This window comes from Neolamprologus multifasciatus, chromosome 9 (assembly GCF_963576455.1).
Source record: "Neolamprologus multifasciatus chromosome 9, fNeoMul1.2, whole genome shotgun sequence".
Taxonomy (NCBI): domain Eukaryota; kingdom Metazoa; phylum Chordata; class Actinopteri; order Cichliformes; family Cichlidae; genus Neolamprologus; species Neolamprologus multifasciatus.
Window position 1 is genome coordinate 1,665,001 of NC_140447.1, and position 26,665 is coordinate 1,691,665.

A 26,665-nucleotide genomic window follows, 5' to 3' on the forward strand; every position below is an offset into this window, starting at 1 on the left:
TTATAATCAGTTAGTTATAAAGATTGGAAATTGGTTTATGGCTGTATGTTAAAATTAACATGTTAATTCTATGACTTTAATCCTTTTAATATGAGAGACTGTAGGGACTGACTTGATTTTGAACTTACACTCAAGTGTCTACTACACAAACTGTAGTTTTTGACTCTTCATTTTTGAACCAGGAAATTGCTGCTTGAAAAGAAGAGTGAGAAACCTTACCACAGCTTTGTTGCATGTACTTCAGTGTTAATTAGAACCACCTACTTGATGAATATGGTAGAGTGCATATTTGACGCTGTGTATATTTGTGGAAAAATGGCTGCAGCTAAGCTTTCCCACTATGTACAGCTGGACTTTCATTGTCAATAAAATATATACTAAAAACAAATCTTCACCATAAGACTGTGTTATTATTAATAGGTCATATTCTTAACCAAATTGGCTGCATACACATTCTGCATATAAACATTTTCTGTTATATAGCAAAAATGGGGAGCCAGAGCAAATAAAGGCCTGCAATCTGGCAATGTTTCCAGCACAGCACTCCGATAGGGATCACATCAAAGGCATCATCTGACGGCATTTAGAAAAACATCAGATTCAATTGGAAAAAGTACTTCTGTGTCTGACAACTGCTGTTGTGACACCAAATGAATTCAATATCCTTTTGGTGACAGTGGAACAGAGAGGTCAAGAAGACCAGTGACAGCAAAGGATCGCCTGATTGAATTATCAGGGGCTGCTGTTAGAAAACGGCACATGCCATCTCCCACCACACACCACCATCCCCATATCCCCCCTGACACAAAAAGCAATAAAGTCCGATTGCTGTTGACGACCGTGTGTCTGACTCTGGATTCTCCACCCTTGTGTACGATAAGAACAAATGTAATGTCACCCTTCAGATGGAAAATAACAAGTCTGTGTCAGATCAAAAAGAACAGAATGTGTGTTGCTCTGTTCTGATTATGCACTAGCAACACGGGACGAGTATTTTTCAAACATTCTTCATAATTATTGCTATTGAAAAGGAAAAAGATTAATAGATTAAGGTGGAGCTAAAACCAATGTAAAAGAGAAGCAATGATCTTTTGGAATGAATATGTGCATGTGATCAAGTAGCAAGAGCAGGTTCTATTTTCAATATAATCATGACTCCAATGGTGGCAATAAAAGACAGAAAGCGGAGCTCATGCATTCAGATCAACACTAAAAAAACGTCAGTGTATAAAAGCTGATTTCCATGATGTTAAAGTTACAGCCAACCTTAAAACCTCCATCATTAGGCATGTATTATAATCTGCCTCTCCTATCAAACAGCAAGGATAAACCATCCACCTAATCCATGTTTAATTTCCGGTCCCACTGTGATGTAGATAAGCCCTTTTTTCTGTCACCACTGGTCATTATCTGCTGCTGATTAAAGCACCAAAAGGAATATGGTGGATTAAGGGGAAGCTGTTGGTAAATACTCTGTATTAGCTGCAGTGAATGTACAGACATGGGGGAGTGGTGATTAATGTGCATTGCATAGACTTTTACTTTTTGTTTGTGAATCAATAAGAAGTAGCTAAATCAAAGGCTAAGTGGTTGGAATTAAGAGTTGTTGTTGTTTTTAAGACATAAATGACAACAATAAAAACAACAACAACAACAACAACAACAAAACAACCCAAAGAATCATCATTGTCGTTTCCTTTCCTTTCCTCATTAATCAAATCAAAAATCAAATCAAAATTTATTTATATAGCACATATTAAAACAGCAGTGTTGACCATAGTGCTTCACAGTCAGTAAAGACAATTAAAACAAACAATAAAACAGGACAACAAACAATCCGGTCGTTAAGTCTGACGTCACTAGTCGTTAGGGTTGCCAACTCCCTGAAAAATAAATAAGGGACACCTCGTGGCCAGGGCCGGGCGACCCAGTTGTCTTCACCCTTCCCAGTGTGGTGAATTTTTTAGCTCTTTTTTTGTGTGTGAAATTATTTTTTTTAACCATTTGACTTGAATTTGATTTAAGTAGATGCGTATTCTTTGTGATATCAACACATGGGAAACAAAAATCATTTAGCCATTTATTTTTAGCTCAAAATGACAACATTAACACAATAAAACAGGTCTCTTTCTTAAACAGAAGCCTGTCATGCTTAACTTTTGATAATAAAAGTAAATCTTTCTTTAAAAGAACTCTGTCCTGCTTAACTTAAAATTATATAAATTAATAGAAAACAATAGAAAGAAAAATATTCTTGTAACAGTGCACATTTAGTGCATTTAGTGCAATTGGCTTCAGCAGAGGCATTATTTCAGCTTTTGCTCCCGTTTGTAAACCCACTTGTTCCCATGATTACGCATCATAACTCATCATCATTATTCATCTATGTATTACTTTTATGTATTACTCATCTATTTGTTGTAATCATCTATCCTTGCAGTTGTTTATTACACAAAATAAATTATATTATCACACTTCTGGCCACATAGCGCTGATATTCACTGCACATGCCCATTTTAACCTTAACCAGAGGGTTTAAAAACAAACAAACCAGTGTTTACCATATCTGGTTCTGCCGTGGCCTGGTAGACAAAAATTGGTTAAGGGTTCCCCGAGCTTTCACGCCCCTCATGTTCTTCATGTGCCCACCATTAGAAGCACGCCTATGGAAAAAGTGCGCCGGCACACAGTGCAGTGCGCTTTATAGATGTTATCGTGCACTTTTCCAGCCAGGTGTTTTCCTTTTCCCATTCTTCCCTGCACTTTTGCAGCCTTTTTTTCTTTCTCTGAGAGGAACAAACATTGCTGGTCTAATGCCTGGCTCACACTGTGCGATTTTTGGCCCATTTTGAGCCGATTTTTGAGTCGTGCGACCAATTTGGTGATCGGCCCGATTTTGACCTTCATCGTGCATCGTGTAGTATACGTGGGGTAACGAGAAGCGATTAACACCTCACGACCAGCTCCCGATCATCAATCGCTCGTGAGGGTGTCCCCGCAGCCGCTCACACTGCTCACGCGCAAACACGTAAACGTCGGTGAAAAAGACGGAGCAGCACGGCTGTGCAGCGTGTGATCTGGACTCAAGCGATGGAGGCACAACTTGTAGAACTTTGGAAAGCTCATCCGAGCCTTTTCGATGTGGCATCACCAAATTATCACGACCACAACAACCGTGAAAATAGTTGGATTTACATTGCTGCTCAATCACAGCTGCCTGATCATGTTTGTCATTAGTAATTTAGCAATGTTGATGGTGGTGTGTGTCTGTGTGAGTGAAAGACAAAGAGGGAGAGCGAGCGACAGATTTTCTGTTATAACCTTCATTTTATGGAGGCACAGTGTGACTCAGGTCGCATCAGAGCATCGGGCGGTATAGTGTGAGACCCTGCATCGTGACCTACGAACTTATAACCCCTGCGAGTCAATCGTGCAGTTTGAAAATCGCACAGTGTTTGCCCAGCTTCAGGTGTACTGTCGTCTGAGACTTGCACCGCAGTGTCGGCGTTTGTTTCCCTGTTGGCCATGCTTTTTGTTGTGGTCATCTGTTGTCTTCCGGTATTTTCTCCGCAAGCGACCTTTCCTCAACCAATGAGATGAGCGGTAATCTGAATTGTCATACTCGAATTGTCATAAGTGTGCTGTCAGCTCATTGGTCACAAAGCAGGGGCGGGGCTGGGAATTATGTTTTCAAACAAAGCGTTAATTACATTAAAACTTATAGACTACTTTTGATTCTCACTGTATTACGGGACAAAGTGCGTCCCTTATTAGCTCAATACGGGACGTGTACTTTTGTTTCTAAATACGGGACGATTCCGTTTTTTAAGGGACGGTTGGCAACCCTACTAGTCGTGTCTGGGCCTAAACTCCGCTGCAGGTCCATATATCAAACGATCACTATGGCATTACTGAGAGTTGAAAAACTGTCTAAAGTCTTTCATCTTTAATAAAATGATCAGCGTTCTGCTCTACCAGGTGTAACAATTGAGTTTAACATCCAGGCATCCATGAAAACGGAATTTATGACATTTAACGGAGTTAGAAGTTAGCAGGAAGTTAGCTCGCTAGCTTCCATCTAAATACAATATAGCATGTCCTGACTGCGGGGTTTTGGAAACAAATTCAAACGTACAGCTCTGTTATCACTTCCAACATAAATGAAGACAGAAAACTAAACAGCAGTGACGTTTGTAGGGTTACTGAAGTTGGGCTAGCTGCTATATAATGATGTGCTACGTGACCGCTAGCGACACAGCTATGTTAGCATAATATAAACAAGCTAACTTTTTTTCCACTCGATAAAAGTTAACGTGAGTGTTCTCGGTGGTCAGGAACAAATGTAATCGCATGGCAGGAGGCTGTAAAAGGACCAAACTTCAGCCAGGAGAACAACTGAGATAATCCATCCACAATACAAGGTTAGTCATTCATATACTGCTGCATGAGCTGGGCTGTAGTTATATCCTAAGGTTTCAAAAACTGAGCTTAAATAAATGATTAGCGGTAATAAAAGCCGAGGGAGGTCAACAGTGATCACTGACTGTTTTAGGAGCTTTTTGAGATTAAATAGAAGAAAATACAAAACATTAAACATGTTAACAACACAAAAGCCATATTAAATGCAGACTACTTTAGGCCCGGAAGTAGGATTCGTCATGTCATCACTTAATAATCGGATAGGTAACAACACAACAAACTAGAACAGCCAACTAGTTAGAATCAAAAGCCAAAGTAAAAAGATAAGTTTTAAGACGTGATTTAAATGCAGCAGCCTCACTTTTATCCAAGAAACTCTTTCTTTTTCTTTTCTTTTTTTTTTTTTCCGGTGATATCCGGAACTGTTATCTAGCAAATCTTCCCCAGGAAATTATGCATTTATATTGCTAATGTATGTGAGACAGACAAAAGATCCACTGGGTCATTAGACATTATTAGTGCCTATCAGTACATTTGGAAAATAAAATGCATAAAAATCAGGATCTAATTTACCGTGATTTACATAGTTTTACCTGATGGTAATTTGTGGACAAATGAACCAGCTGTTAATTGATGATGCACCCAGAATGGCTAACCAAAGAGTGGACAGTCCTGATCCCAAGGATCCCTACAAGGCACCAGACTGATCCAACTACCGATCATAGAAACTAAGATGAACAGGCACGTGGCTCAATACATGAGCAAGGCAACAGGAATTGTAAGGAACACCAGAGGGCCAGAGAGCAGTTGCTTGAGATTGTAAGACCAGACTGACTGACCTAGGCACCAACTGGATTGACTACAACAAAGTCTATGACTCAGTGCCTTATACATGGATCCTGGAATGTCTACAACCATAGAAGGTCAAAGAGACTCCTTCATCAAGAATTCATTGGGGATCTGGTGAACAACACTAGAGGACAATAGCACAGGTCCCCATCAAGAGCAGATTTGCCAAGGACATGCTTTGGTCCCACTGCTGTTCTGCATAGACCTCCTCAGTAAGATCATTGACAAGACTGGGTATGGGTACCAACTACGGAATGGCACAATCGTTAGCCACCTTGTTGTATAGCTACAGTCAATGACTGTAGTCAACTCACTGATCCACACCACTAGAATCTACAGGAATAACATCATTTGGACCGCAGAAGTGCAGTCAGGTGGTAAAAAAGAGAGGGAATGTAGTCAGAATCGACTGGACTGCACTCTTAGAAGGTAAAATTGCAGGCACTGAGTTCAGCTGCCTGGGAATCCCACAGGCAAATGGAAACCATAAAGAGGACTGTAAGACACAACTACGAGATACCTGCAGAGATGAGGGCAAATCTAGAGGAGTAAGTGAAATAGGAAGATCAACACCTTTGCCCTGCAATTAGACACCCTGCTGGGAAAATAAGCTGGCCAAAGGAAAGGATAGAAGCTACTGACATCAAGACAAGGAAGCACCATACCATTCACCCAAAATTCAGTGGACGGAAGGGGGCTGTGGACCGGTGAGTGTCAGAAATTGGTAGCAACAATATGTTAAATGGCATACTAAAGCTATTACACCAGCTTAAGCTTCAAGTGTGCCAATTTGGTTTTTAAAAAAACTGCTGTGGTGATGTAAAAGCAGAGGCAAACTAATAAAATGTGTCATTGTCCAAACATGTATGGACCTGTACATGCACCATACTGCAGCGGAACTAGGGATAGATAGATAGATATGTATGTGTGTATATGTAGGGATGGGTATTGATACGATTTTCACGATTCCGATTCCATTTTCGATTCTGTTTAACGATTCGATTCTCTTATCAATTCTTTTTAAAAAAGGAGAACACTAAGGTTGATTAGCTTAGAACTTTGTTTTATATCTTCTCTTTGAACAAGATAGAAATTTAGGAGTAACATGGCCTTACAAACCCAACAGTGAGATCTTAACAGATCCAGAGCCTACCTCAATGGGGTGTCACAGGGTCCCCAGAAAAAAAATTGTAAATGTAAAATAATAAAATAAATATTCGTCTGTAGCAATAACAAAGTATAACATAAATTATTCTGTAGCAATTACACAAGAATATCCAGTAATGTCCCTGCCTACAATTAAACACATTCACTTACCGAAAATCAGAGCATCTGCTGTGGCAAATGGGTGCAAGCCTTTGACCACAAACTGAGTCACTGCTCGGTGACATTCGTCTATCCTGGCCTGAAAGGAGACGCTACCGGTAGACTGCAGCGAGAACTGCCAGCATCTGAGCCAGACTCTGTCTCTCATCATGGTCACCTAAATGCAGTAATGGCAGGTTCTGTAATAAGGCAGATCGCGCTAACATAATATGCACTGTTGTTGATTATTTACCTGCCGCATTAACGGGAGAGGACGTGCAAACGTTACCGCTGCTGCTGGGTTGAGATTCACGAGTCCGGAGCGGAATTAAAAACACGACATTCATTTAAGGTCATCGTGTGTTTGTGAGCAAATGCTTTTGCATATTCGTAGTGTTTCCTCCCTTAAATGAAATATCTACTTTGCAAGTATTGCAAGTTGCCCTGTTGTCATCCGTTCTCGTAAAGTATAACCAAACTTTTGAGCGTTTGAGCCGCTTAGGCACCGTGTTTCCTGCCAGGTAAATGACGCTCCGCAACGTGGTGACGTCATTCGGGGCGACTGGAATCGATAAGGGAATCATTTGCAAAAATGGCAAACAATTCCAAGGAATTGAAACAGTGGGAACCGGTTCCTAACAAGAACCGGTTTTCGATACCCATCCCTAAGCGGAACACTGCAATAATGAATGACTGAACGTTCAGACTCTTTTGTTACACGGAGAATAACCAAACAATTAAAATCACATTAATATTTGATAAATGATGAATACCATACAAAGCAAATACAGAATAAAAGCTAGGCCAAGGTTTTCTCCTTAGTGGGCATTTATTCTTTCATGATGGGATTGTGAGTGAACGATGGGGAATATGACTGACTGTTCTGGTGTCAAAGAGAATGATAGGAGCTCTGTCAGCGACTCTGCAATATCTCAAAGGGAAAAAAAATCCACAGCTCTACTCCTCCATATCGATAAATCTGATTCAGATGCCTGCCTGCTTTTCTCTTCTCGGAAAATCAAAGGGATGGAGTGACTCATTGGACTGTCAGAATATAAACATGTGAAGATGACAAAGCAGATTTTTGCTCTTTTAAAGATTTTAACTGCCGTCCCTTATAATTTGGCCGTTTGAATTATTTGGGCGTTTTTCCAGCCCTGCGGTTGTCTTATTAGGCCCTGGTCCCTCGTGAAGACGTGATTGTCTTTGCTTAGGAATGGCAAAATGAGTGATGACTATTCAGAAAATGCAGACGTATCACAGATCTGAACCAGTAAATAAGGTTAACCAGTAAAGTAGGGTTTTTCTGCTTCTGCTGGCTGTGTCACTCTCCTTTAAATTCTCCTTTCCAACGTGACAGGAAAACCCTGATGTGGAACTTTAAATGGCTCTGTTGTTACAGCCGGGGCGGCTTCAGCCATGTTGAGTCTATTCATTTGCTCCGCGGCAGTGAGATGATGGAGGGAGGGATAAAAGGGATGGGCAGATGGAAAAAACATATGGGAGGTGTGATGCAATAAGGATACAGGAAGCCTCTGGGGAAATATCTGGGCGAGATTCATACGTGCATGCAAAACAAATCCTCATTTACTGTCCCGTGTGTCTCTGAATGGCCCTGTATATTGGCCAGATTGTATGACATGAACAGCGTAGACTCGCAAAGCTGGGACTTAATGCTTCACTGATGCAAGCTGTTGCTGCTTTACCACCGTAATGTAGGAAGACGAGCTAACAGTGTATATTTAGCTTCGTTTGGGGCTCTCAAGTCTGTGTGTTTTCAGAATTGTACATCATAAAACTGCAACAGCCACCGAGATTTTCATTTCAAAGGCAGAGAATTACACTATTTGTTAAACCGGTGTGATTTAGGACTTGCATGCTTAAGTTTGCTGAACTTACTATAAGGCATACACCCTGCAGCAAATGCCTTTCCCCATATTTCAAAGCTTCTGCCTTGAAAGTTTTTGCTCTCATTCATGAATTCTGGAATGTGTACTTTCACAATACAGCACAGTTTCTGCCACAGTTATACACTCCAGCACGTTCTTAAATAAATTAATGTGCATTTTTGTGACAAAAAGCAATGATGCAATAGTCATCTCCATCTTCAGCAAGTCCCACGGAAGGACTCAAACATCATGATCTTGAACTGCGGCTGGTTGTAATTCTGCTGCTCTGCAGCCCCAGTGAGCACATGAGCCAGTTCACCATCTACAAAGTATTCTGGTTAGAGTGGTCCTCCAGCTCATAACCAGTCAGACAACCGTCACCAGCTGCAGCCAAAGACAGTCGAGCAGAAGCCTGCCCAACTGTGAGGCAAGACACTTTCAAGACATCTCAGCAGCTGGCCAGTAAGGAAACACAGGAAGGACCCGGGTTTTCTGGTTAGCAGAGACCGGGATTTCAAAATAAGAGTGAGAGAATGGTTTACTACTAAGTGGATCGCGATTGGCATTGTTTCTCCGACAGCTGAAATGAGTCCCAGTGGGTGGTCATGAACCTGAGTAACCCCTTCAAGTTAAGTCTATGTGTAGAAAACAGCAGTATATACATAATGTTTCTTTTCACAGTCGTTTGCTACATTACAAGATTACTACCATTAAAATGTAATCCATAATATAATGTAACACAAGGAGTCATGTGGACAACAGCTTGTTAGAGAACCAAAAATAAACTCCACTCTGCACTTAGCTTAGTCATATAAGTTTTACTGGCCAGAAGCATGTGCAGCATGCTGTACAATTATTGTCCATTTGTAAGAATCCTGGCTTTTATCTACAACTGGAGAAACAGTTTGAGGTAAAAGCCAGCGGTTTTGGAGCTGTAACACTGGCATCATTCTCTTCTTCAAAAGGCCTCAATGCAAGTGCTTTGGAGCCAAATGTAACCTGCAGGTGGAAAAATAGATCGAATGAAGCAGCAACAGATATTTATCTCAAGCACTGACATAGCTGTAGAATTGGATACATCCCACTATGCACCAAGGAGTTGGAGGAGATTGGAAACCTTCTTGGACTTTCTTGCTTATTTGGAAAGTGGGTAACTAAATGAAATATATTTGGTATAAAATAGCTGAGCTCGTGCAGGATGGCAGATGCTGCGGTAAAGACATAAGATGTCTGATTATTCTGCCCAATTACTTTTAAGAATTAACGTCAATTAATTAAGACTTTTCACTCAATTTTGTAAAATTTAGCCACAAAAATATTTTGTTAGAGTAATGGGGAAAAAACCTAATTAGTTTGGGTTAAAATGGAAAAAAAAGTGTGAGGAGTTCTACCCCATCCCAAACTGTAACAAGTATGATATGTGAGTCACTCTGTGTTGTGTATTAGAATTAAAGATGATGGAAAAACTTCACATAAACAGGAACAATCACATATACTTACATCTTAGGTGAGTTTAGACCCTTTTTGGGGGTGCTCAAGTGCCTTCAAATCTTATCAGAGCACGCCTAAAAATAGCTATTAAAAGCTATTGGTACAGGATGAAAACAGGTTTTATGTCCAGTCTTGTTGATGTCATGATGTTACAGTGTGCTCACACAGAGGCGTGGCTTGTCATCAATAATAGACTCCTGCTGCGGCGGCGAGTCAGAGGTAATTTTATGACAAACATCTTTGATGCAGATTAAAAACACGTTTTAACTGAAATACAGTAAAAGTTTTGAGTTTCAAACTGTTTCGATAACACGGGGATATTGCTGTGACTTATAAAGTGTCTGCTTATTTTTATTTGTTCTCTAAATACATCGTGAGTTGTCAGCCAAGCAGCTGTTGTACTTTTTTATTTTAGTTTGTTAAAAATTTCTATTCCTATTCTGATCAAACTTGGCTTCAGTTGTTGTTTGCCGTACAGCTCCAGATCCAGGTGACAGGAAGTCAAAATGGTGTTACCCATCTATGTCCAGCAGCGCCTGTATTCAGTTGGAATATTGCAATAAACTGGCATGGATCAGTTTATTCCTTTTATTCACTGTAACATTTACATTTATCAAAAATTATAAAACTGTAGCTTCTGTTTTATCCACATTGATTGATGATGACTTCACATAATTAGACAGTGTTGTCCTGTTGTCAATTGTGGATCCCCCGCTTGCTGTTATAATAATTATTATAAAATTATACTGTAGTCATTTTCTAGTGTGTAGTTGAGTGAGGAGGATGGAGAGACGTGGAGAAATAGAGGGATTGTAGTAAAGATAGTGAAGTTAGCTGGAAAAACAAAAGTTATTTTTCATGTAGTTCATGGATGCTTTGTATGCTTTCCAGTAGCAAACTTAAATAATGCCAGTGGACGAAATAGAGCATATTAATACTGTATGAAATGGCAGCAGTGTACAGGGTTCACACCACTCTAAACAGCTCTAACAGGATGGCTGTAACTACCTTCATGTGACAGACTAAAAAATCGATTCTGCACTCGTGAAACTGGTTGACATGATGCTCTGTGCTGAGTCTGCATAATAAATAATAAAGGGAGGGTTGATATGAATTTAAGAACTTTAATGTAAAACAAATCGATTACCAGTTTGCTTCATTTACAGGTCTATTGAGAACGATTAGAACATGCTGTAGGTATTACAGGTACTGCGCTGCAGTGGTTTGTATCATATCTATCTAATAGACTCCAATTTGTGCATGTAAATGGAGAGTCCTCTTCACACACTGAGGTTAATTATGGAGTTCCACAGGGTTCAGTGCTAGGACCAATTCTGTTTACATTATACATGCTTCCCCTAGGCAGCATCATTAGAAGACATAGCATACATTTTCACTGCTATGCAGATGACACCCAGCTCTATCTGTCCATGAAGCCAGATAACACACACCAATTAGTTAAACTGCAGGAATGTCTTAAAGACATAAAGACTTGGATGGCCGCTAACTTTCTGCTTCTTAACTCAGATAAAACTGAGGTCATTGTACTCGGCGCTGAAAAGCTTAGAAATATGGTATCTAAGCAGATTCTTACTCTGGATGGCATTACCTTGGCCTCCAGTAACACTGTGAGGAACCTTGGAGTCATTTTTGACCAGGATTTGTCCTTCAACGCACATATTAAACAAATATGTAAGACTGCGTTCTTCCATTTGCGCAACATCTCTAAAGTTAGAAATATCCTGTCTCAGAGTGACGCTGAAAAACTAGTTCATGTATTTATTACTTCCAGGCTGGACTACTGCAATTCATTATTATCAGGATGTCCAAAAAACTCACTGAAAAGCCTTCAGTTAATCCAAAATGCTGCAGCAAGAGTACTGACAGGGACAAGAAAGAGAGAGCATATTTCTCCTGTTTTGGCTTCCCTTCATTGGCTTCCTGTTAAATCCAGAATTGAATTCAAAATCCTGCTCCTCACATACAAGGTCTTAAATAATCAGGCCCCATCTTATCTTAATGACCTTGTAGTACCATATCACCCTATTAGAGCACTTCGCTCTCGCTCTGCAGGCCTACTTGTTGTTCCTAGAGTATTTAAAAGTAGAATGGGAGGCAGAGCCTTCAGTTTTCAGGCCCCTCTTCTGTGGAACCAGCTTCCAGTTTGGATTCGGGAGACAGACACTATCTCTACTTTTAAGATTCCTTTCCAGTCACCTTTCTCGCTCACTATGTATTAACAGACCTCTCTGTGTTGAATCATATCTGTTATTAACCTCTGTCTCTCTTCCACAGCATGTCTTTTATCCTGTCTTCCTTCTTTCACCCCAACCGGTCGCAGCAGATGGTCGCCCCTCCCTGAGCCTGGTTCTGCCGGAGGTTTCTTCCTGTTAAAAGGGAGTTTTTCCTTCCCACTGTCGCCAAAGTGCTTGCTCATAGGGGGTCATATGATTGTTGGGCTTTTCTCTGTATCTATGAAGCGCCTTGAGGCGACTTTTGTTGTGATTTGGCGCTATATAAATAAAATTGAATTGAATTGAATTGAATTTAAAAGTAGAATGGGAGGCAGAGCCTTCAGTTTTCAGGCCCCTCTTCTGTGGAACCAGCTTCCAGTTTGGATTCGGGAGACAGACACTATCTCTACTTTTAAGATTAGGCTTAAAACTTTCCTTTTTGCTAAAGCATATAGTTAGGGCTGGACCAGGTGACCCTGAATCCTCCCTTAGTTATGCTGCAATAGATGTAGGCTGCCGGGGGATTCCCATGATGCATTGAGTTTTTCCTGTCCAGTCACCTTTCTCACGCACTATGTATTAACAGACCTCTCTGTATTGAATCATATCTGTTATTAATCCCTGTCTCTCTTCCACAGCATGTCTTTTATCCTGTCTTCCTTCTCTCACCCCAACCGGTCGCAGCAGATGGCCCCGCCCCTCCCTGAGCCTGGTTCTGCCGGAGGTTTCTTCCTGTTAAAAGGGAGTTTTTCCTTCCCACAGTCACCAAAGTGCTGCTCATAGGGGGTCATATGATTGTTGGGTTTTTCTCTGTATGTATTATTGTAGAGTCTACCTTACAATATAAAGCACCTTGAGGCAACTGTTGTTGTGATTTGGCGCTGTATAAATAAAATTTAATTGGATTTAATTAATGTCTGACACTTTGCCTCGGGTTTGATAACTGAAGGCTCCACCCTAAAACAGGTGGACTAGATTGAAATCTATGATTATTCACTCTGAAATATTCTTAGACACTACAACAGGTCATGCAATTAATTAGGTTTCTTTTAAATGTATCATTGTCATTTTTATCCAATTGTGTTGAGGATTGCAGATGTGAGAAGCGTTGATTACATCTGCAAACAGCATATTCCATTAATATTAATTACAAGCCACTGGATGCATGACATTATGATTGGGAGCTGAGCCCCCCTAAAGGCCTGAACATAGAGTCGCCCCTTACTTACATGTACTCAGTGTGTGCTAACTCATGTCCACTGTCTGTTCCCTTTACATCAGAATTCATAAAAACAAATATTATAAAAACAACTTAGAAAAATTGAAGTTTGGAATAATGCTACAAATATATTAACCAGTTCACAGCAGTACCAAAAAACATATCCAGGTCTATACAAGCACTGACCGGAGATGAGTAAACATGAAAGAAACCATTATCATTACATATAGTCTCACCATAGCAACACATTCACATGGTCATGCTTTCATACACTCACATAAAGGACTTGATCAATACACACAAATTCTGACTAAACAGTTTTTAATGTATTCCCGAATTCCTCTAAATTAACTTGGTTTTTGTCTGTTACATGTAGATGGTAACAACCATTTAAAACAGATTTGTACATATTTGAAAGCACACATGAAGGCTTATAGAGCTTCAAACACATTTGCATAAAACACCAGGATTAAAGCTCACACAGTATTTTGGGAAAAAACCTACTAATTTACTTTTAAATAAGCTAATATAATAAGCCCTGGAACCAAGAGCTCTATGTGCATAAACTGAGCAGGAGACAGTAGTAAAGAACTCTAGAGCAGGACTCATTCACACTCAGATATCAGCACAAATCTGAACAACAGTCAGTTTTAACAACAAGTTCTCAGGGGACTTGGCAAAAATACCACATTAGCAAACATGTTGCCATGGCTAATTAGCTGCTCTGTTGTAATAATGTTCATGTACAGCTTAAACCAGTTGTCACACATATCCTTCAGCCCTGCTGCTTACCTTGCTGCTGGAATTTCTCAGTGTAGCATCCTTCGCACTGTCTCTCCATGCCCTTGTCAGCTGTCAGTCAAACAGATACACCTGAGCTTCAGAGCCTAAAGGAGTATTTTGGATCAATCTTTCATTTCAGATCTTATTTTTCTCATCCTTTCACTATTATACAAAAACTCAAAAAAATGAATTTTGACTCCAAGAAGGAAGGACACCTGTCATTTCAGTTAAATGTTCAGATGTTTCTGTTTAGTAAAACTGATGTTCAAGATGATGAAACAAATCGTATATGATTTATGTCTTTTTTGAGAAATCACATTATTTCATTTCATAATATCTGAGCAGAAATGCTTAAAATTGGCCTGACACTAACAAAGATAAAGTTGAAGAAAACATGTCAATTGTATTAAATTACTTGAATTTAACATGAACACTCATTGACTGAAGGCTTTTGTGGTAATTATAGATGCAAACAAATACACTCTCATGCTTTCTATAAGTCTCAGTGATTTGCAGTGTTGGGGAGTAACGGAATACATGAACCGCCGTTCCGTATTTAAAATACAAAATATGAGTAACTGTATTCCGTTACAGTTACCGTTTAAAAAGGTGGTATTTAGAATACAGTTACTTTGTTGAAATAAATGGATTACACGGCGGTACTTCCCTGTTTCATATTGTGGCGGGTCAGGACTGTTTGGGTTTTGTTTGACAGCTACGTTCTGTTGTTCCAGGAGGCAGAGTTACAGTTGCCATGATGACGCGCGCTCTCTCCGACTGTGTGTTTCCTGGGTGAGAGAGGCCTTTTTGTTGTTGTTGTTGTGCTAAGCTAATAGGCAGAATGCTACAGGTATAGCTCTAAAGAATGTAGCATCATGGGCAGTGTAGTCCGTGCTGCAGGGAGAATGGACTGCCATACACGTTATGTGTCTGTGAGCGAGGGAGGGAGAAAAAGGAAAAGTACGAGCTGTCATCGAGCAGAAACGGGAGCTGGAAGCATGTAAATATAATAATAACCACTGCAGCCAAGAAGAGAGCCTGACGAGCCCAGTTGTAAGTAAGCTATTAAGACTCGACTGTACACCGTGTTCGTGTTTTCCTCTGAAACAATAAGTCCCGTTGAAGCAGCCTTTCAACGCCTCTCTCTGTCTCTGCTAGCAAAGTTGATCCAGACAACAAAGTAAAGCTAGTTTTCAGCTACGAGCCGACACAGAACCCACCGTATTAGCCAGAGGTCCCTTTATTACGGTTCGGAGCCGCGGACCTTCAGTAACAGTAATAAATCACAGCAATAGTACATTCATGTAGTTGTAAACAGCATGATAATATATTAAGTAATCCAAAGTATTCAGAATACGTTACTCTCATTGAGTAACGTAACGGAATACGTTACAGAATACATTTTGGGGCATGTAATCTGTAATGGAATACATTTTAAAAGTAACCTTCCCAACACTGCTGATTTGTTTTACCATTTACCATCATTCTAAAATGAAATACATTTATTTGCCATCTCATTTTGTCGGCTCTCTTGATGCTTTAAACTATAAACTTGCCCAATGGTTTAGGACTTTACATCTTGAAGCCTTAGCATTAGCATTCTTGCTCACACCATGTTAGTTTTTCTGGACACAGAAATGGGAAGAAGGTTACACACCAATTAAGTCAATTACATTTTATTTTTATAGTGCCAAATCACAACAGCAGTCACCTCAAGGTGCTTTGTATATATAAGGTAGACCTGACAATAATACAAGTCATTAGCTAACACTAGCTTGCTTAGCAAGCTGCATCCATAAAGTTTATTCACACACAAATGTATAAATTTGTGCAAGTAAGAGACTAAAAATATGTTAGAAACTCACTCACCATAAATAAAGCAGAACATAAATTTCTTGGGTGTTCTTCATTCCCACTGTCACCAAGTGCCCGCTCATACTGTACCCTCTTATCAAAGCTCCCCCCCCCCCCAAAACCTGACCATGGGCTGTTGACCCGCACAAATTTCAAATTTTGGTCCCCACAAAGGTAGGAAAAACACAAACACACACACACAGACACACACAGACACTCACCCCACCTAGAACAACCTCCTGCCACCCCCGTACCAATACTGGAAACGGCCCTGGGTCGTTTCTGCAGTGAATTCCAGTGATTTCAAAAGCCCGGTTTTCTTCCACCGCTGCAGCTCAGCCTGCCAGTGGATCGCTTGACAGTCCACAGGTGGAATAACAAAGCAGCGAGCTCTTTCATGTGTCCGTGCATGCTCACACATAAACAACAGGCTCCTGTGGAGAACTCATGTTCGCTGTTTACAAACCACTGCAGATCATTACAGGCGTGTGCGGGAACGGCTGAGGAGAGCAGTCAGCAGACTATACCTGGTGCATGGTATTGACTCCGGGTGCAGTTATCTCAGCTTGAGTGGAGGAGGAGGCTGCATAAGCTGCAGTCAGACTATGATGGAGTGGCAGGGAGGCAGACAGTAAGGTCGCTCAAAGAGCACGGCTGCCAATGGATTTTATGCTTCCGTGCTGTTACACCCAGTGGATTTATAAACTCACTTGTTAAGAGAGGTAAAGCTCGCAGTGGTTTGAGTGTTTTTTTGGTCAAAGTGCGCAGGTGGATGCTTTATATAATGGTCATTTGTATTCTTACCCCAGGCTTCAGCTGATCTCTATTTTCTCTGGCGGCTGAGGGTGACCTCGTATCATGTCCACCTGCTTTTTTTTTCTTAAAAAAAACCCCAACATCTCGCTTTTAGAAAGACATCCCAGCTGTGATGTGTTTCATGGAGATCTAGGTTTGAATCCAGCAGCAGTCTCACCATTCATGCACTCTAGGCAGTATTTGAGTAATGAAATGCAGTATACATTTTTAAACAGCACACATCTGCGCCAGGTCTCCAGCATCGTCTCCGGTTTTTTCTCGAAACCTTTACTTCAGCTTTGAAATTCATACTGTCAAGGTGCGGCCTTTATGATATTCCAGATATACAAAGATGTTTGTCCCCCACACACACACAGAATTACATTGATTTTAAGCTGCTTTTATTTTTATGTATTTATTCCCAACGTCTGTGGGAATCATACATAACTGAGAGCTCACAGAGCAGTGGCTGAATGATCGGAACAGTTACCTCCACAGATAAAACTCAGCTTTTCTCCCGTTCCCTCACTTTTATCCAAACATAATCCCACACCAAATAGAATTACCAGTGGACGGGGTGGTAAAGATTTACTCAATAAATTGATCTTATGGCAAACAACAGTGGGCGGATTAGCTGGATAAAAAGAAGAGATCAAAGCCTGAAAAGATTTATATCCACCTCTTCAGAATAAGAGGGATTTAGGGTTTAAAACTAAAAGTATTCGCTAATGTATTTTTTTACTTTCAAATGCATGGAAATGAGGCCCTGTCCGTCATGCGTGACATAACCTTCAGGTAGGCTTTGTACGTCTATGAGGAAGGTCAAAGCAGCAGCCTTTCCAGTCAGTATTCAGACAAGGATCCAATATTCTAAATTTGCGCCGTCACAATGGACTTGAAATGAAGCAATCAAAATGTAATTTAAGTTTAGACCTTCAGCTTTAATTTAACGGGTTTAACAAAATATTGCATTAACTATTTCTACATAGTGCTTCCATTTCCAGAGGCTCAAAAGTAATTGGTCAAACCAAAATAATTAGAAATACAAATATTGTTTTCAGCAGTTTAATTCAAATCCTTTGTGACTGGCTGAAGTCGGAAATCTGACTCGCTTATTCACATTTGTTGGAATGTTTTATAATGGTACGAATTATATTTAGGTATTTAATATTAATTGAAATATCCACATTCATCAAAATGCTCATTTAAAAAACGCTAAACGAGCTTTTGGGTCTTACAGATCTTGTCCAGGTGTGCTGTTTGGCAGGCAGGAGATGGGACCCAATGCAGGACTCGGAAAAGGAAAGTTAAACTAAAACGCAGCTTTTAGAAGAACTCTTCATGAATACAAAACACTAAGCTTTACCAGGGAAACTGGAGAAACTAGACAGCTAAGCTGTGAACGGAGAACTAGAAAACTACCATAACACGGAGGTCAAGACGCGGCATGGAAAGGGTACGACACGACAACAAGCAGGGGATGACAGAGGACTGAAATACACAGCGGGGTAATCAGGAAACGGGAGACAGAAAGGAAACATGGCTGGGAAGGGAAGCAACGCAGAATACAGACACGGACCTTAGTGAAACAGGAAGCACACCAACTGAACTTACAGACACAGACTGAGGCTGTGTCCCAATTCAGGGTCTGCAGCCTTAAAGGTTGCATTTTAAGGCCGATTACGTCACAGCGACGCGACGAAGGCTGTCCCAATTCAAAGGCTGCTCGAAATGCGGCCCTCAAATGCGTCCTTCATTTCCCTGAATATTAAGGACGTGGCGGTGTAGACTTCGTGGCCCAACTTATCCCAGAATGCATAGCGTGGCGGTGGGTGTGGATAATTTTGCCGAAAAAAACGGCGGATGAGGGGCGCCCGAAGAGTAAACTTAAGTAAGTACTGAATATTATGTCACTTATTTATGTGCAAATGTTTAATAACGAAGAACATTAAAACATTCCTGTTGGCCACATGTCGGCAAAGTCATGTGACATTAGTGACGTTTGTACTAACTTGGTTTTAAAGCCTTTACTTTAAAATATACGCCGTTCAATAGCTGAGCTTAATCAGAGAATGATCAAAGCTCATGTAGAAACAAACAAACAAATGAACAAAAGATTTTCTCCTTCATTTCTGTCAAACAAAGCTGTATGAAACGTTTCCAGCTGTTAGTATCATGGTTGCTAGGCAACCTGGGCAGCGCAACGGAGGCTAGACCGTCCCATTTCACAAGCCTCGCACTTCCGGCCTTAGCGGTCTTTAAGTACGCAGCCCTTGAGGATTGTTGAGGCTGCGTACTTTAAGGCTGCAGACCCTGAATTGGGATACAGCCTGAGATCACAATACTGACACAGTACAGAGGGAACACAAGGAAAGGGATAACTTAGGAGACGTGGGAGCAGGGCAGGCACAGAGACACAGACTAGACACTAAACAGAAACCAAAACCTAAGAACAAGCAAATCTTAGCAAGAATTAATCCGAAACATACGACAGTCTTAATCAAAACAAAAACACAGAGTCAACAGACTCAGGACCATGACAGGATTGTTCTACGATTGGCAGATGGGTTAAAAATCAACATAAAGTGGTGGATATAAAAAAAACCCAAGCCACAACCATAAGCATATTACTAACAACCTCTGAAATATAAAGAGGTTGAACTGATGCAGTGATGCTACATTTTGGTCATTAGAGGTGGGCAGATTGATCCAAATATCGATAGTATCGACATCAACACTGGTATCAGTATTTAAACGATACTAATGCAATTAGTATTGGAGGGTTGGAGCCTCTCCCAGCTGTCTTAGAGTGTGTAGACCTGACACAGAGAATCACCAGTTAACTTAACTGTGTTATATACTTTTTTTTATGAAAAATATCGTCATGTTAATTCTTTATACCCTATAGCACATTTAAACAACACATTTACATTCCAGGTCTCTAAAAACCCCACAGTATCTATATATAAGAAAACTGTGTTAACTGAACTGTTTTAGTCAGTCTGTGTTGATACCAATGTTTGCGTATCACACAGCACTATTGGTCATTTAATTTAATGAACCAAACGAAGCGGACCTATCTCGCCAAAGTCAATAAGCTGTAAAGAAATTGTGACGAAAAGGACTCGTCAGGAGAGTCGTCTTTGTGCTCCAGTGCACACTAAACCAACACGCAGGAGCTTTTTCTTACATTGCCACAATACCTTAAAAAATTAGAAGCATCCTGTCTCGGAGTGATGCATTTGTTACTTCGAGGCTGGACCACTGTAATGTGTTATCAGGACGTCCTAAAAACTCCCTAAAAACCTTCAGTTGATCCAAAACGCTGCAGCAAGAGTCCTGACAGGGACGACAAAGACAGCATATTTCTCCCATATTGGTTTCTCATCTTCATTGTTAGGAGTTGGGTTCTGGTTATGTGGTGTTTTTGTTTGTATGTGTTTTTTGGTGCCTCCCTTTTTGTATAGGTAGGCGGGGCAGTGAGTCACTGAACCTGGCACACCTGTTACTCATCAGATGCTTTCCTCAGAAGTGTTCTTTAGGAGCTACCTGACAGAGGACTAGTGTCGGAGTATTGGCGTTTTTGGAGCGTCTGAAATTCTGCCCCTGCCTGCTGGAGCCCTTGGATTATTTTGGTGACTGTAAGGAGTTTTGTTTCCTCCCTAGGATTTTGCCTCAACTGGTTTGTTTTCCGTCTGGAGGTTTTGGCATCAAACAGTACCAAGTAAGCTCTCCAACTCTCGGTAAAGTTTACTCTAAGCTTTTCTCGGTTATCAGGCAAGACCCTCCTAATTCTCGTCCCTCTCCTTTTTTAGATCGAGTGCACTACCTGTGTGTGTTTTCGTCACCTGCACGTCCTGGCTCCGCGTCCCCATTCATACACTGTTGTATATATTTTGTCCTTGTAAATACCTCCCCCTCACTGTAAATAAACTGTCTTCACCGCAACTCTGCCTCCGTGCGTTCTGCTTCCTGGGTCCATCTGCATTTGCCATAACAATCATATTAAATCCAGTATCAAATTTAAAATCCTTCTCCTCACAAACAACGTCTTGAATAATCAGGTCCCATCTTGTCTTAAAGACCTCACAGTACTTCAATAAAGCGCTTCGGTCTTAGGCAGAGCCGTCAGTGGACATGGCTCCTCTTCTGTGGAACGAGCTCCCAGTTTGGATTCAGAGGACAGACACTATCTCTACTTTCAAGATTATGCTTATAGTTAGGGCTGGATCAGGCTGCTGGGCGGGGCTTCTATTGTTTCTAACCCTGTGTGGTTGCACACCACTCTGCATTTAATCATTAGGTATTATTAATCTCTGGCTACCTTTGACATCTACCACGATGTGAGCAACGACAGGATTTTTTGTCCTGTCTTTGCTCACATCATGGTACATGGCTGCCTCTCTCTGAGTGTGCCACGATCGGGCGAATTACACACAGTAATTCGGCGTGCCCGTGTGGCGTGCTGGCTAGACCCAAACGCGGCAAAGCGATGGGTTGGAACAGGCTGGTTACTCTAGTAATGATCAGTGCACGAAGCGCAGCTTCAGACGGAGAGCGAGCGGAGCCGGGATGAGAAACGGAGTCGAGAGGGAAAACACTCACAGTTGCTGAAGCAGGCGGAGACTGACGTCGGCAAGGATTCGGAGCTCCTGACATGAAGAGAACGATGTCTGAGCGGTGAACAAGTGGGCGGTGTCTCTCCTTTAAACCCGACCCCGTGATCAGCTGATCACTACCTGACAGAGTGTGGAGGTTTCTTCCTGCTTAAAGGGAGTTCTTCCCTTTCACTGTCACCAAGTGCTTGCTCAAACAGGGTCATGTGATTGTTGGGGGCTTCTCCCTATTACTGTAGGGTCTACATACACAACACAAATAGGTTTAATGGCAATGTATGATTACACACTAATAAATGGCCAGCCAACCAGACAAATTAATAAAAAACAGAAGACAGCAGATGTGGGAATCCCAGTGAAGAGCAAAATACTCTAAAGTGGTCCCAGTGATAATGGATTAAAAATGGATGAGAAACAAGGTCCAGTACTTTTGTCCAGATAGTGCACGTTTTCATGCCACAGTGACTTCTTCCTAAAATGTTTTAATCGTTCAATACTGCCAAACACAGTGGAACAGAGTTCCTTTATCCTCCAGGTCAGGGACATGTTAAGGGCACCTGTAGAACAAAGCGATGTGGTTTTAACCCTTTAAAACCGGTCAGAGCAGCACGCTCCATTTTGCGCAACTACTTTTAAATCCCAGTAGCTCTGCAACCACGTAAGCTAGCGCAATAATTTTTTTTTGCATATGAAACCGGAGGAGTTGTACTTACATCTTATGCCATCAGCTTGTCCTCGGTCACAGTTTCCTTCCACATATAGCTTTGCAAAAACTGCATAAAAAGCACTTGCAGCAACAAAAACATAATATGCCAGAAACACGCTTTGCTGATCCGATCAGCTGTTCATAACACTTCCTACGTTGGAACGTCAGCACGAACTATCACATGTCCGCCATGTCCTGCCCGAAACCGGAAGTGACGTCATTTTCGCAGAAATGTAGTTTTTTACCATCAGGGCCTCATGAGCCTATACTGGTGTTTTTAAAAGTTATCTTTGACTTTATGACTTTCTGTGTCGTTTCTGGGATGCTTAGGACTCATATTGCACTGCTGGAAATAGTTTATTTTGATGCATATGCTGCTTTTTTGCAAATTTGCACTATAATATTTATTTTCGTTTTTCCTGCAGTGTATAAAAATTGGTGTATTTCAAAAATAAAACTATGAAGACACTCAAAATAAATTTCCTGTGGTGGGAAACTATTTTGTGCAACTTTTTTGTATTTACAGTTTTGAGGGATAAGCCTCTTAAATTTCTCTAACTAGACATATATGTTAAAAAAACAAAAACGATTTTCAATTTTTTTGTAGTTTATTGCACTTTTTTGCAATTTATGTAATTACTATGCACTTAATGCAGACATATTATTAAAATCTGGGCTATAATGGTTTTATTGATGTATAGCAACTTGAAATGCTCCCAAAAATGGCTCCACAGCATGTAAAAATATAATATAAGCTCTGGTGGACTTGGTTCTATGGTAGGTCTTAAAGGGTTAAAAATGGATGAGAAACAAGGTCCAGTACTTTTGTCCAGATAGTGCACGTTTTCACGCCACAGTGACTTCTTCCTAAAATGTTTTAATCTTTCAATACTGCCAAACACAGTGGAACAGAGTTCCTTTATCCTCCAGGTCAGGGACATGTTAAGGGCACCTGTAGAACAAAGCGATGTGGTTTTAATGTCTTAATGAATAAACTGGTGGGAACTCAAGAACAGCCTCAGAGACTAAAAATAAAGCAGTTGTTCAACTGGATTCATGAAAAGCACAGCAAAAATCTGCATGATGCACCACAACTCTCACGCCAGTCCTCTCCAGCTCATTATGGCCATGTTGGAGAGCTGATTTGGAAAATGTACCCTGCATGGGAAATTGAAATAAAAAAATTCACTGGTGCGGCACTTTGGTCTTTTTAAATGGCAGAAGTGCTTCATGAGACCACCAGTAAACTACTTTCCTCTGCTCTTAGCTTAAAAGCTTGCATCCACATATCCATTCATATAAAGTTGCAGCATATTATATTCTTTTAAAGGTACACTTGAGTCCTTTTGGATTATAACCCAACATTCTGCAAACAATGCTGCATAATTATAGATGAAATGACAGGCGAGACAGCCTCTGTTAGAGAACGGCAGCCAAAGTGTCGCATAGACTGATGACCCCGTGTTTCCACAGCAATCTGCTCCTGCTCCGTAACAGCGAATGTTTAGCTCCCACTCGTGCTCTGCGATCGCTCTCCTCCTCTCTGTGTGTCTTTACTCTCTGACTTGAATCAACAACATCACAAGTGTAGCGAATCCCGTCAGCGGCACGACTCCTCTTTGTCGTGGAGGTGTGAATATTTTGTTTCTGTCTGTCTGTGTTTGTGCATAATTACCAACTGGCAGCTTGTAATCTGAGAGGAGAATCATTTAGCACTTGTTGTGGAAGCCAAAGCCAAACAGCTCTCTCTATTGACATGTTTGTTTTCCTTTCTTTTACTCTAATCTGTGTCCAAGGTAGGCTCAGGGAATTTTGGAAAAGCTTCATGAATATTATTTTTTTGTTATTCCAAAAGCTGATAAATGAAAACGGCAACAAATTGAGCATAGTTTGTTTTTTCTTATCTTAATCACGGTGCTAAAAACCTGCAAGTAGATAAATGTTCTAACTGAGAAGTCTCTGTCAGAAATAGCCAGCAGAGCAGCAAATGCGGATTAATGCTGAAAATAGTCCCCATCAAATGCACCATTTCCTCCTGTTTTCATCTGACACTCAACACTGATCTCTTTTAACCCAAACCACAATCTCTCCTTGCTTTGCAAACAGTTAACTGTATGTAATAGTCTTTACTAACCCCTAGTCAAACGCAAATCTAAACAAACCTTAAGCAGAGCTTTAACCCTTTAAGACCCACCATAGAACCAAGTCCGCCAGAGCTTATATTATATCTTTACATGCTGTGGAGCCATTTTTGGGAGCATTTCAAGTTGCTATACATCAATACAACCATTATAGCCAAGATTTTAATAATATGTCTGCATTAAGTGCATAGTAATTACATAAATTGCAAAAAAGTGATATAAACTACAAAAAAATTGAAAATCGTTTTTGTTTTTTTAACATATATTTCTAGTTAGAGAAATTTAAGAGGCTTATTCCTCAAAACTGTAAATACAAAAAAGTTGCACAAAATAGTTTCCCACCACAGGAAATTTATTTTGAGTGTCTTCATAGTTTTATTTTTGAAATACACCAATTTTCATACACTGCAGGAAAAACGAAAATAAATATTATGATGCAAATTTGCAAAAAAGCAGCATATGCATCAAAATAAACTATTTCCAGCAGTGCAATATGAGTCCTAAGCATCCCAGAAACCACACAGAAAGTCATAAAGTCAAACATAACTTTTAAAAACACCAGTATAGGCTCATGAGGCCCTGATGGTAAAAAAATAAATTTCCTCAAAATGACGTCACTTCCGGTTTCGGGCAGGTCATGGCGGACATGCGATAGTTCGCGCTGATGTCTATTCCAACGTAGGAAGTGTTATGAACAGCTGATCGGATCGGCAAAGCGTGTTTCTGGAATATTATGTTTTTGTTGCTGCAAGTGCTTTTTATGCAGTTTTTGCAAAACTATATGTGGAAGGAAACTGTGACCGAGGACAAGCTGATGGTATAAGATGTAAGTACAACTCCTCCGGTTTCATATGCAAAAATAATTATTTCGCTAGCTCACGTGGTTGCAGAGCTACCGGGATTTAAAAATAGTTACGCAAAATGGAGCGTGCCCGCTCCGACCGGCTTTAAAGGGTTAAAAATGATCAGATGTATTTATTTTTTATTCTTTGGATTTGATGATATTGTTATAGTCCATGGCTATTCAACTACGAAGTTAGTTGGGCCAGATTTTCAAACCGAGGAATTTATCTGGGCCAGATATTTTTTTTGAAGCCAGTAAGCAGCAGATCATGATCAATTTCAAACCCACACAACTGTATTGAAAAACAAGTAATTTTTTTATTCCTTTTCCCCTGTAAATCTGGTGACCTCACAAATGCGCACCAAAAGGTCCATTAAAAAAAAGGGAGCTATAACTAAACTATTTTTTGCACATTTGAAATAATAATAATAATAACAAAAAAAACATTTTGATAATTCCCTTTCAAATTAAAATAAATATTTCGCTGACCACTCACTTTTCCTGCCATGGATGGAGCCCCATCCGTCACAAGTATACAGACACGCTTCATATCCAGACCATTTTCCTCAAAAAGAGCTGAAATCTTCTCAAACATTATTTCGCCAGCTGTGTGTCCCTCTAACGGTAGTAAGCGAGCAATTTCCCATCCAAAAAACGGACATATACGCACAACTGTGCATTATCAGTTCTGTCTGTGATCTCCTGCTATAGACATTACATCAGTTTTCTTCAGCATTTCAAACTCGTCTGACGCCAGAACTTGTCCTACAGGGGCACGTTTTTAATAGCAGATGTCACACTTACTTTAATGTTTTCATCACTTTTCACCACATCCACCACGGCCAGCATGCAGTATTTCACTGTTTCAGAATCTGTGAAAGGCCTTTTCTTCTTCGCCAAGAAGCAAACACGAAGGGAAGCTGCTGCAGCTGTCTCTTGGGCTGTACAGGACCCCCACCATGGTAGTACAACTCTGGTTGTAAGATTATTAAACTCGGTAAAATGAATAAGTATTTGTCAGTCCAGGCAGGGTTAAACCGACAGTTTTCATTGTCAATTTTGCGCTTTTGGAGTGAGAAAGACGTGCTGTTGTTGCGTCATATATTACGATGATTGTTTAATATGTTTACATCACGGTGCATTGTGGGTTAAATATTGCTAGGCTACTAGGAGTGTTGCATTCACAGTCTACACTACGCTGTAGGATATTTTCATTTTTTAAAAATTAATTAATGAATTAATTTTTTGTGTTTTCTCTGTGTTTCTGCCAGGACCACAGGCAGGGCCACTCGCAGGTTGCTTCTGGGCCAAATTTGGCCCGCGGGCCGCCATTTGAATAGGCTTGTTATAGATTATATTACAACACAGAGTTTGCCCTCATGCAGAAATAATTGTTTAGAAGATCCAAATGAATAGTCGAAAATATTATTATGCAGCATCAATTTAATATTAATGGGAAACAGTGGGGGGAAGCAGAAGTGGTTATCATCTTCTGAAGGGATTATCTCACCAAAAAATTC

At 40.5% G+C, this 26,665-nt stretch overlaps 1 protein-coding gene and 1 long non-coding RNA gene across 3 annotated transcripts in view; one reads left to right on the forward strand and one right to left on the reverse strand.

Annotated features, from left to right (window-relative positions):
* Nucleotides 1-26,665, reverse strand: part of vstm2a (V-set and transmembrane domain containing 2A) — a 133,026-nt gene that overhangs the window by 99,866 nt on the left and 6,495 nt on the right. The window lies entirely within an intron of this gene.
* Nucleotides 19,782-21,787, forward strand: LOC146510753 (uncharacterized). The gene is made up of 2 exons (XR_014876177.1): nucleotides 19,782-20,562; nucleotides 20,654-21,787. It is a non-coding gene; the product is annotated as an uncharacterized LOC146510753 (long non-coding RNA).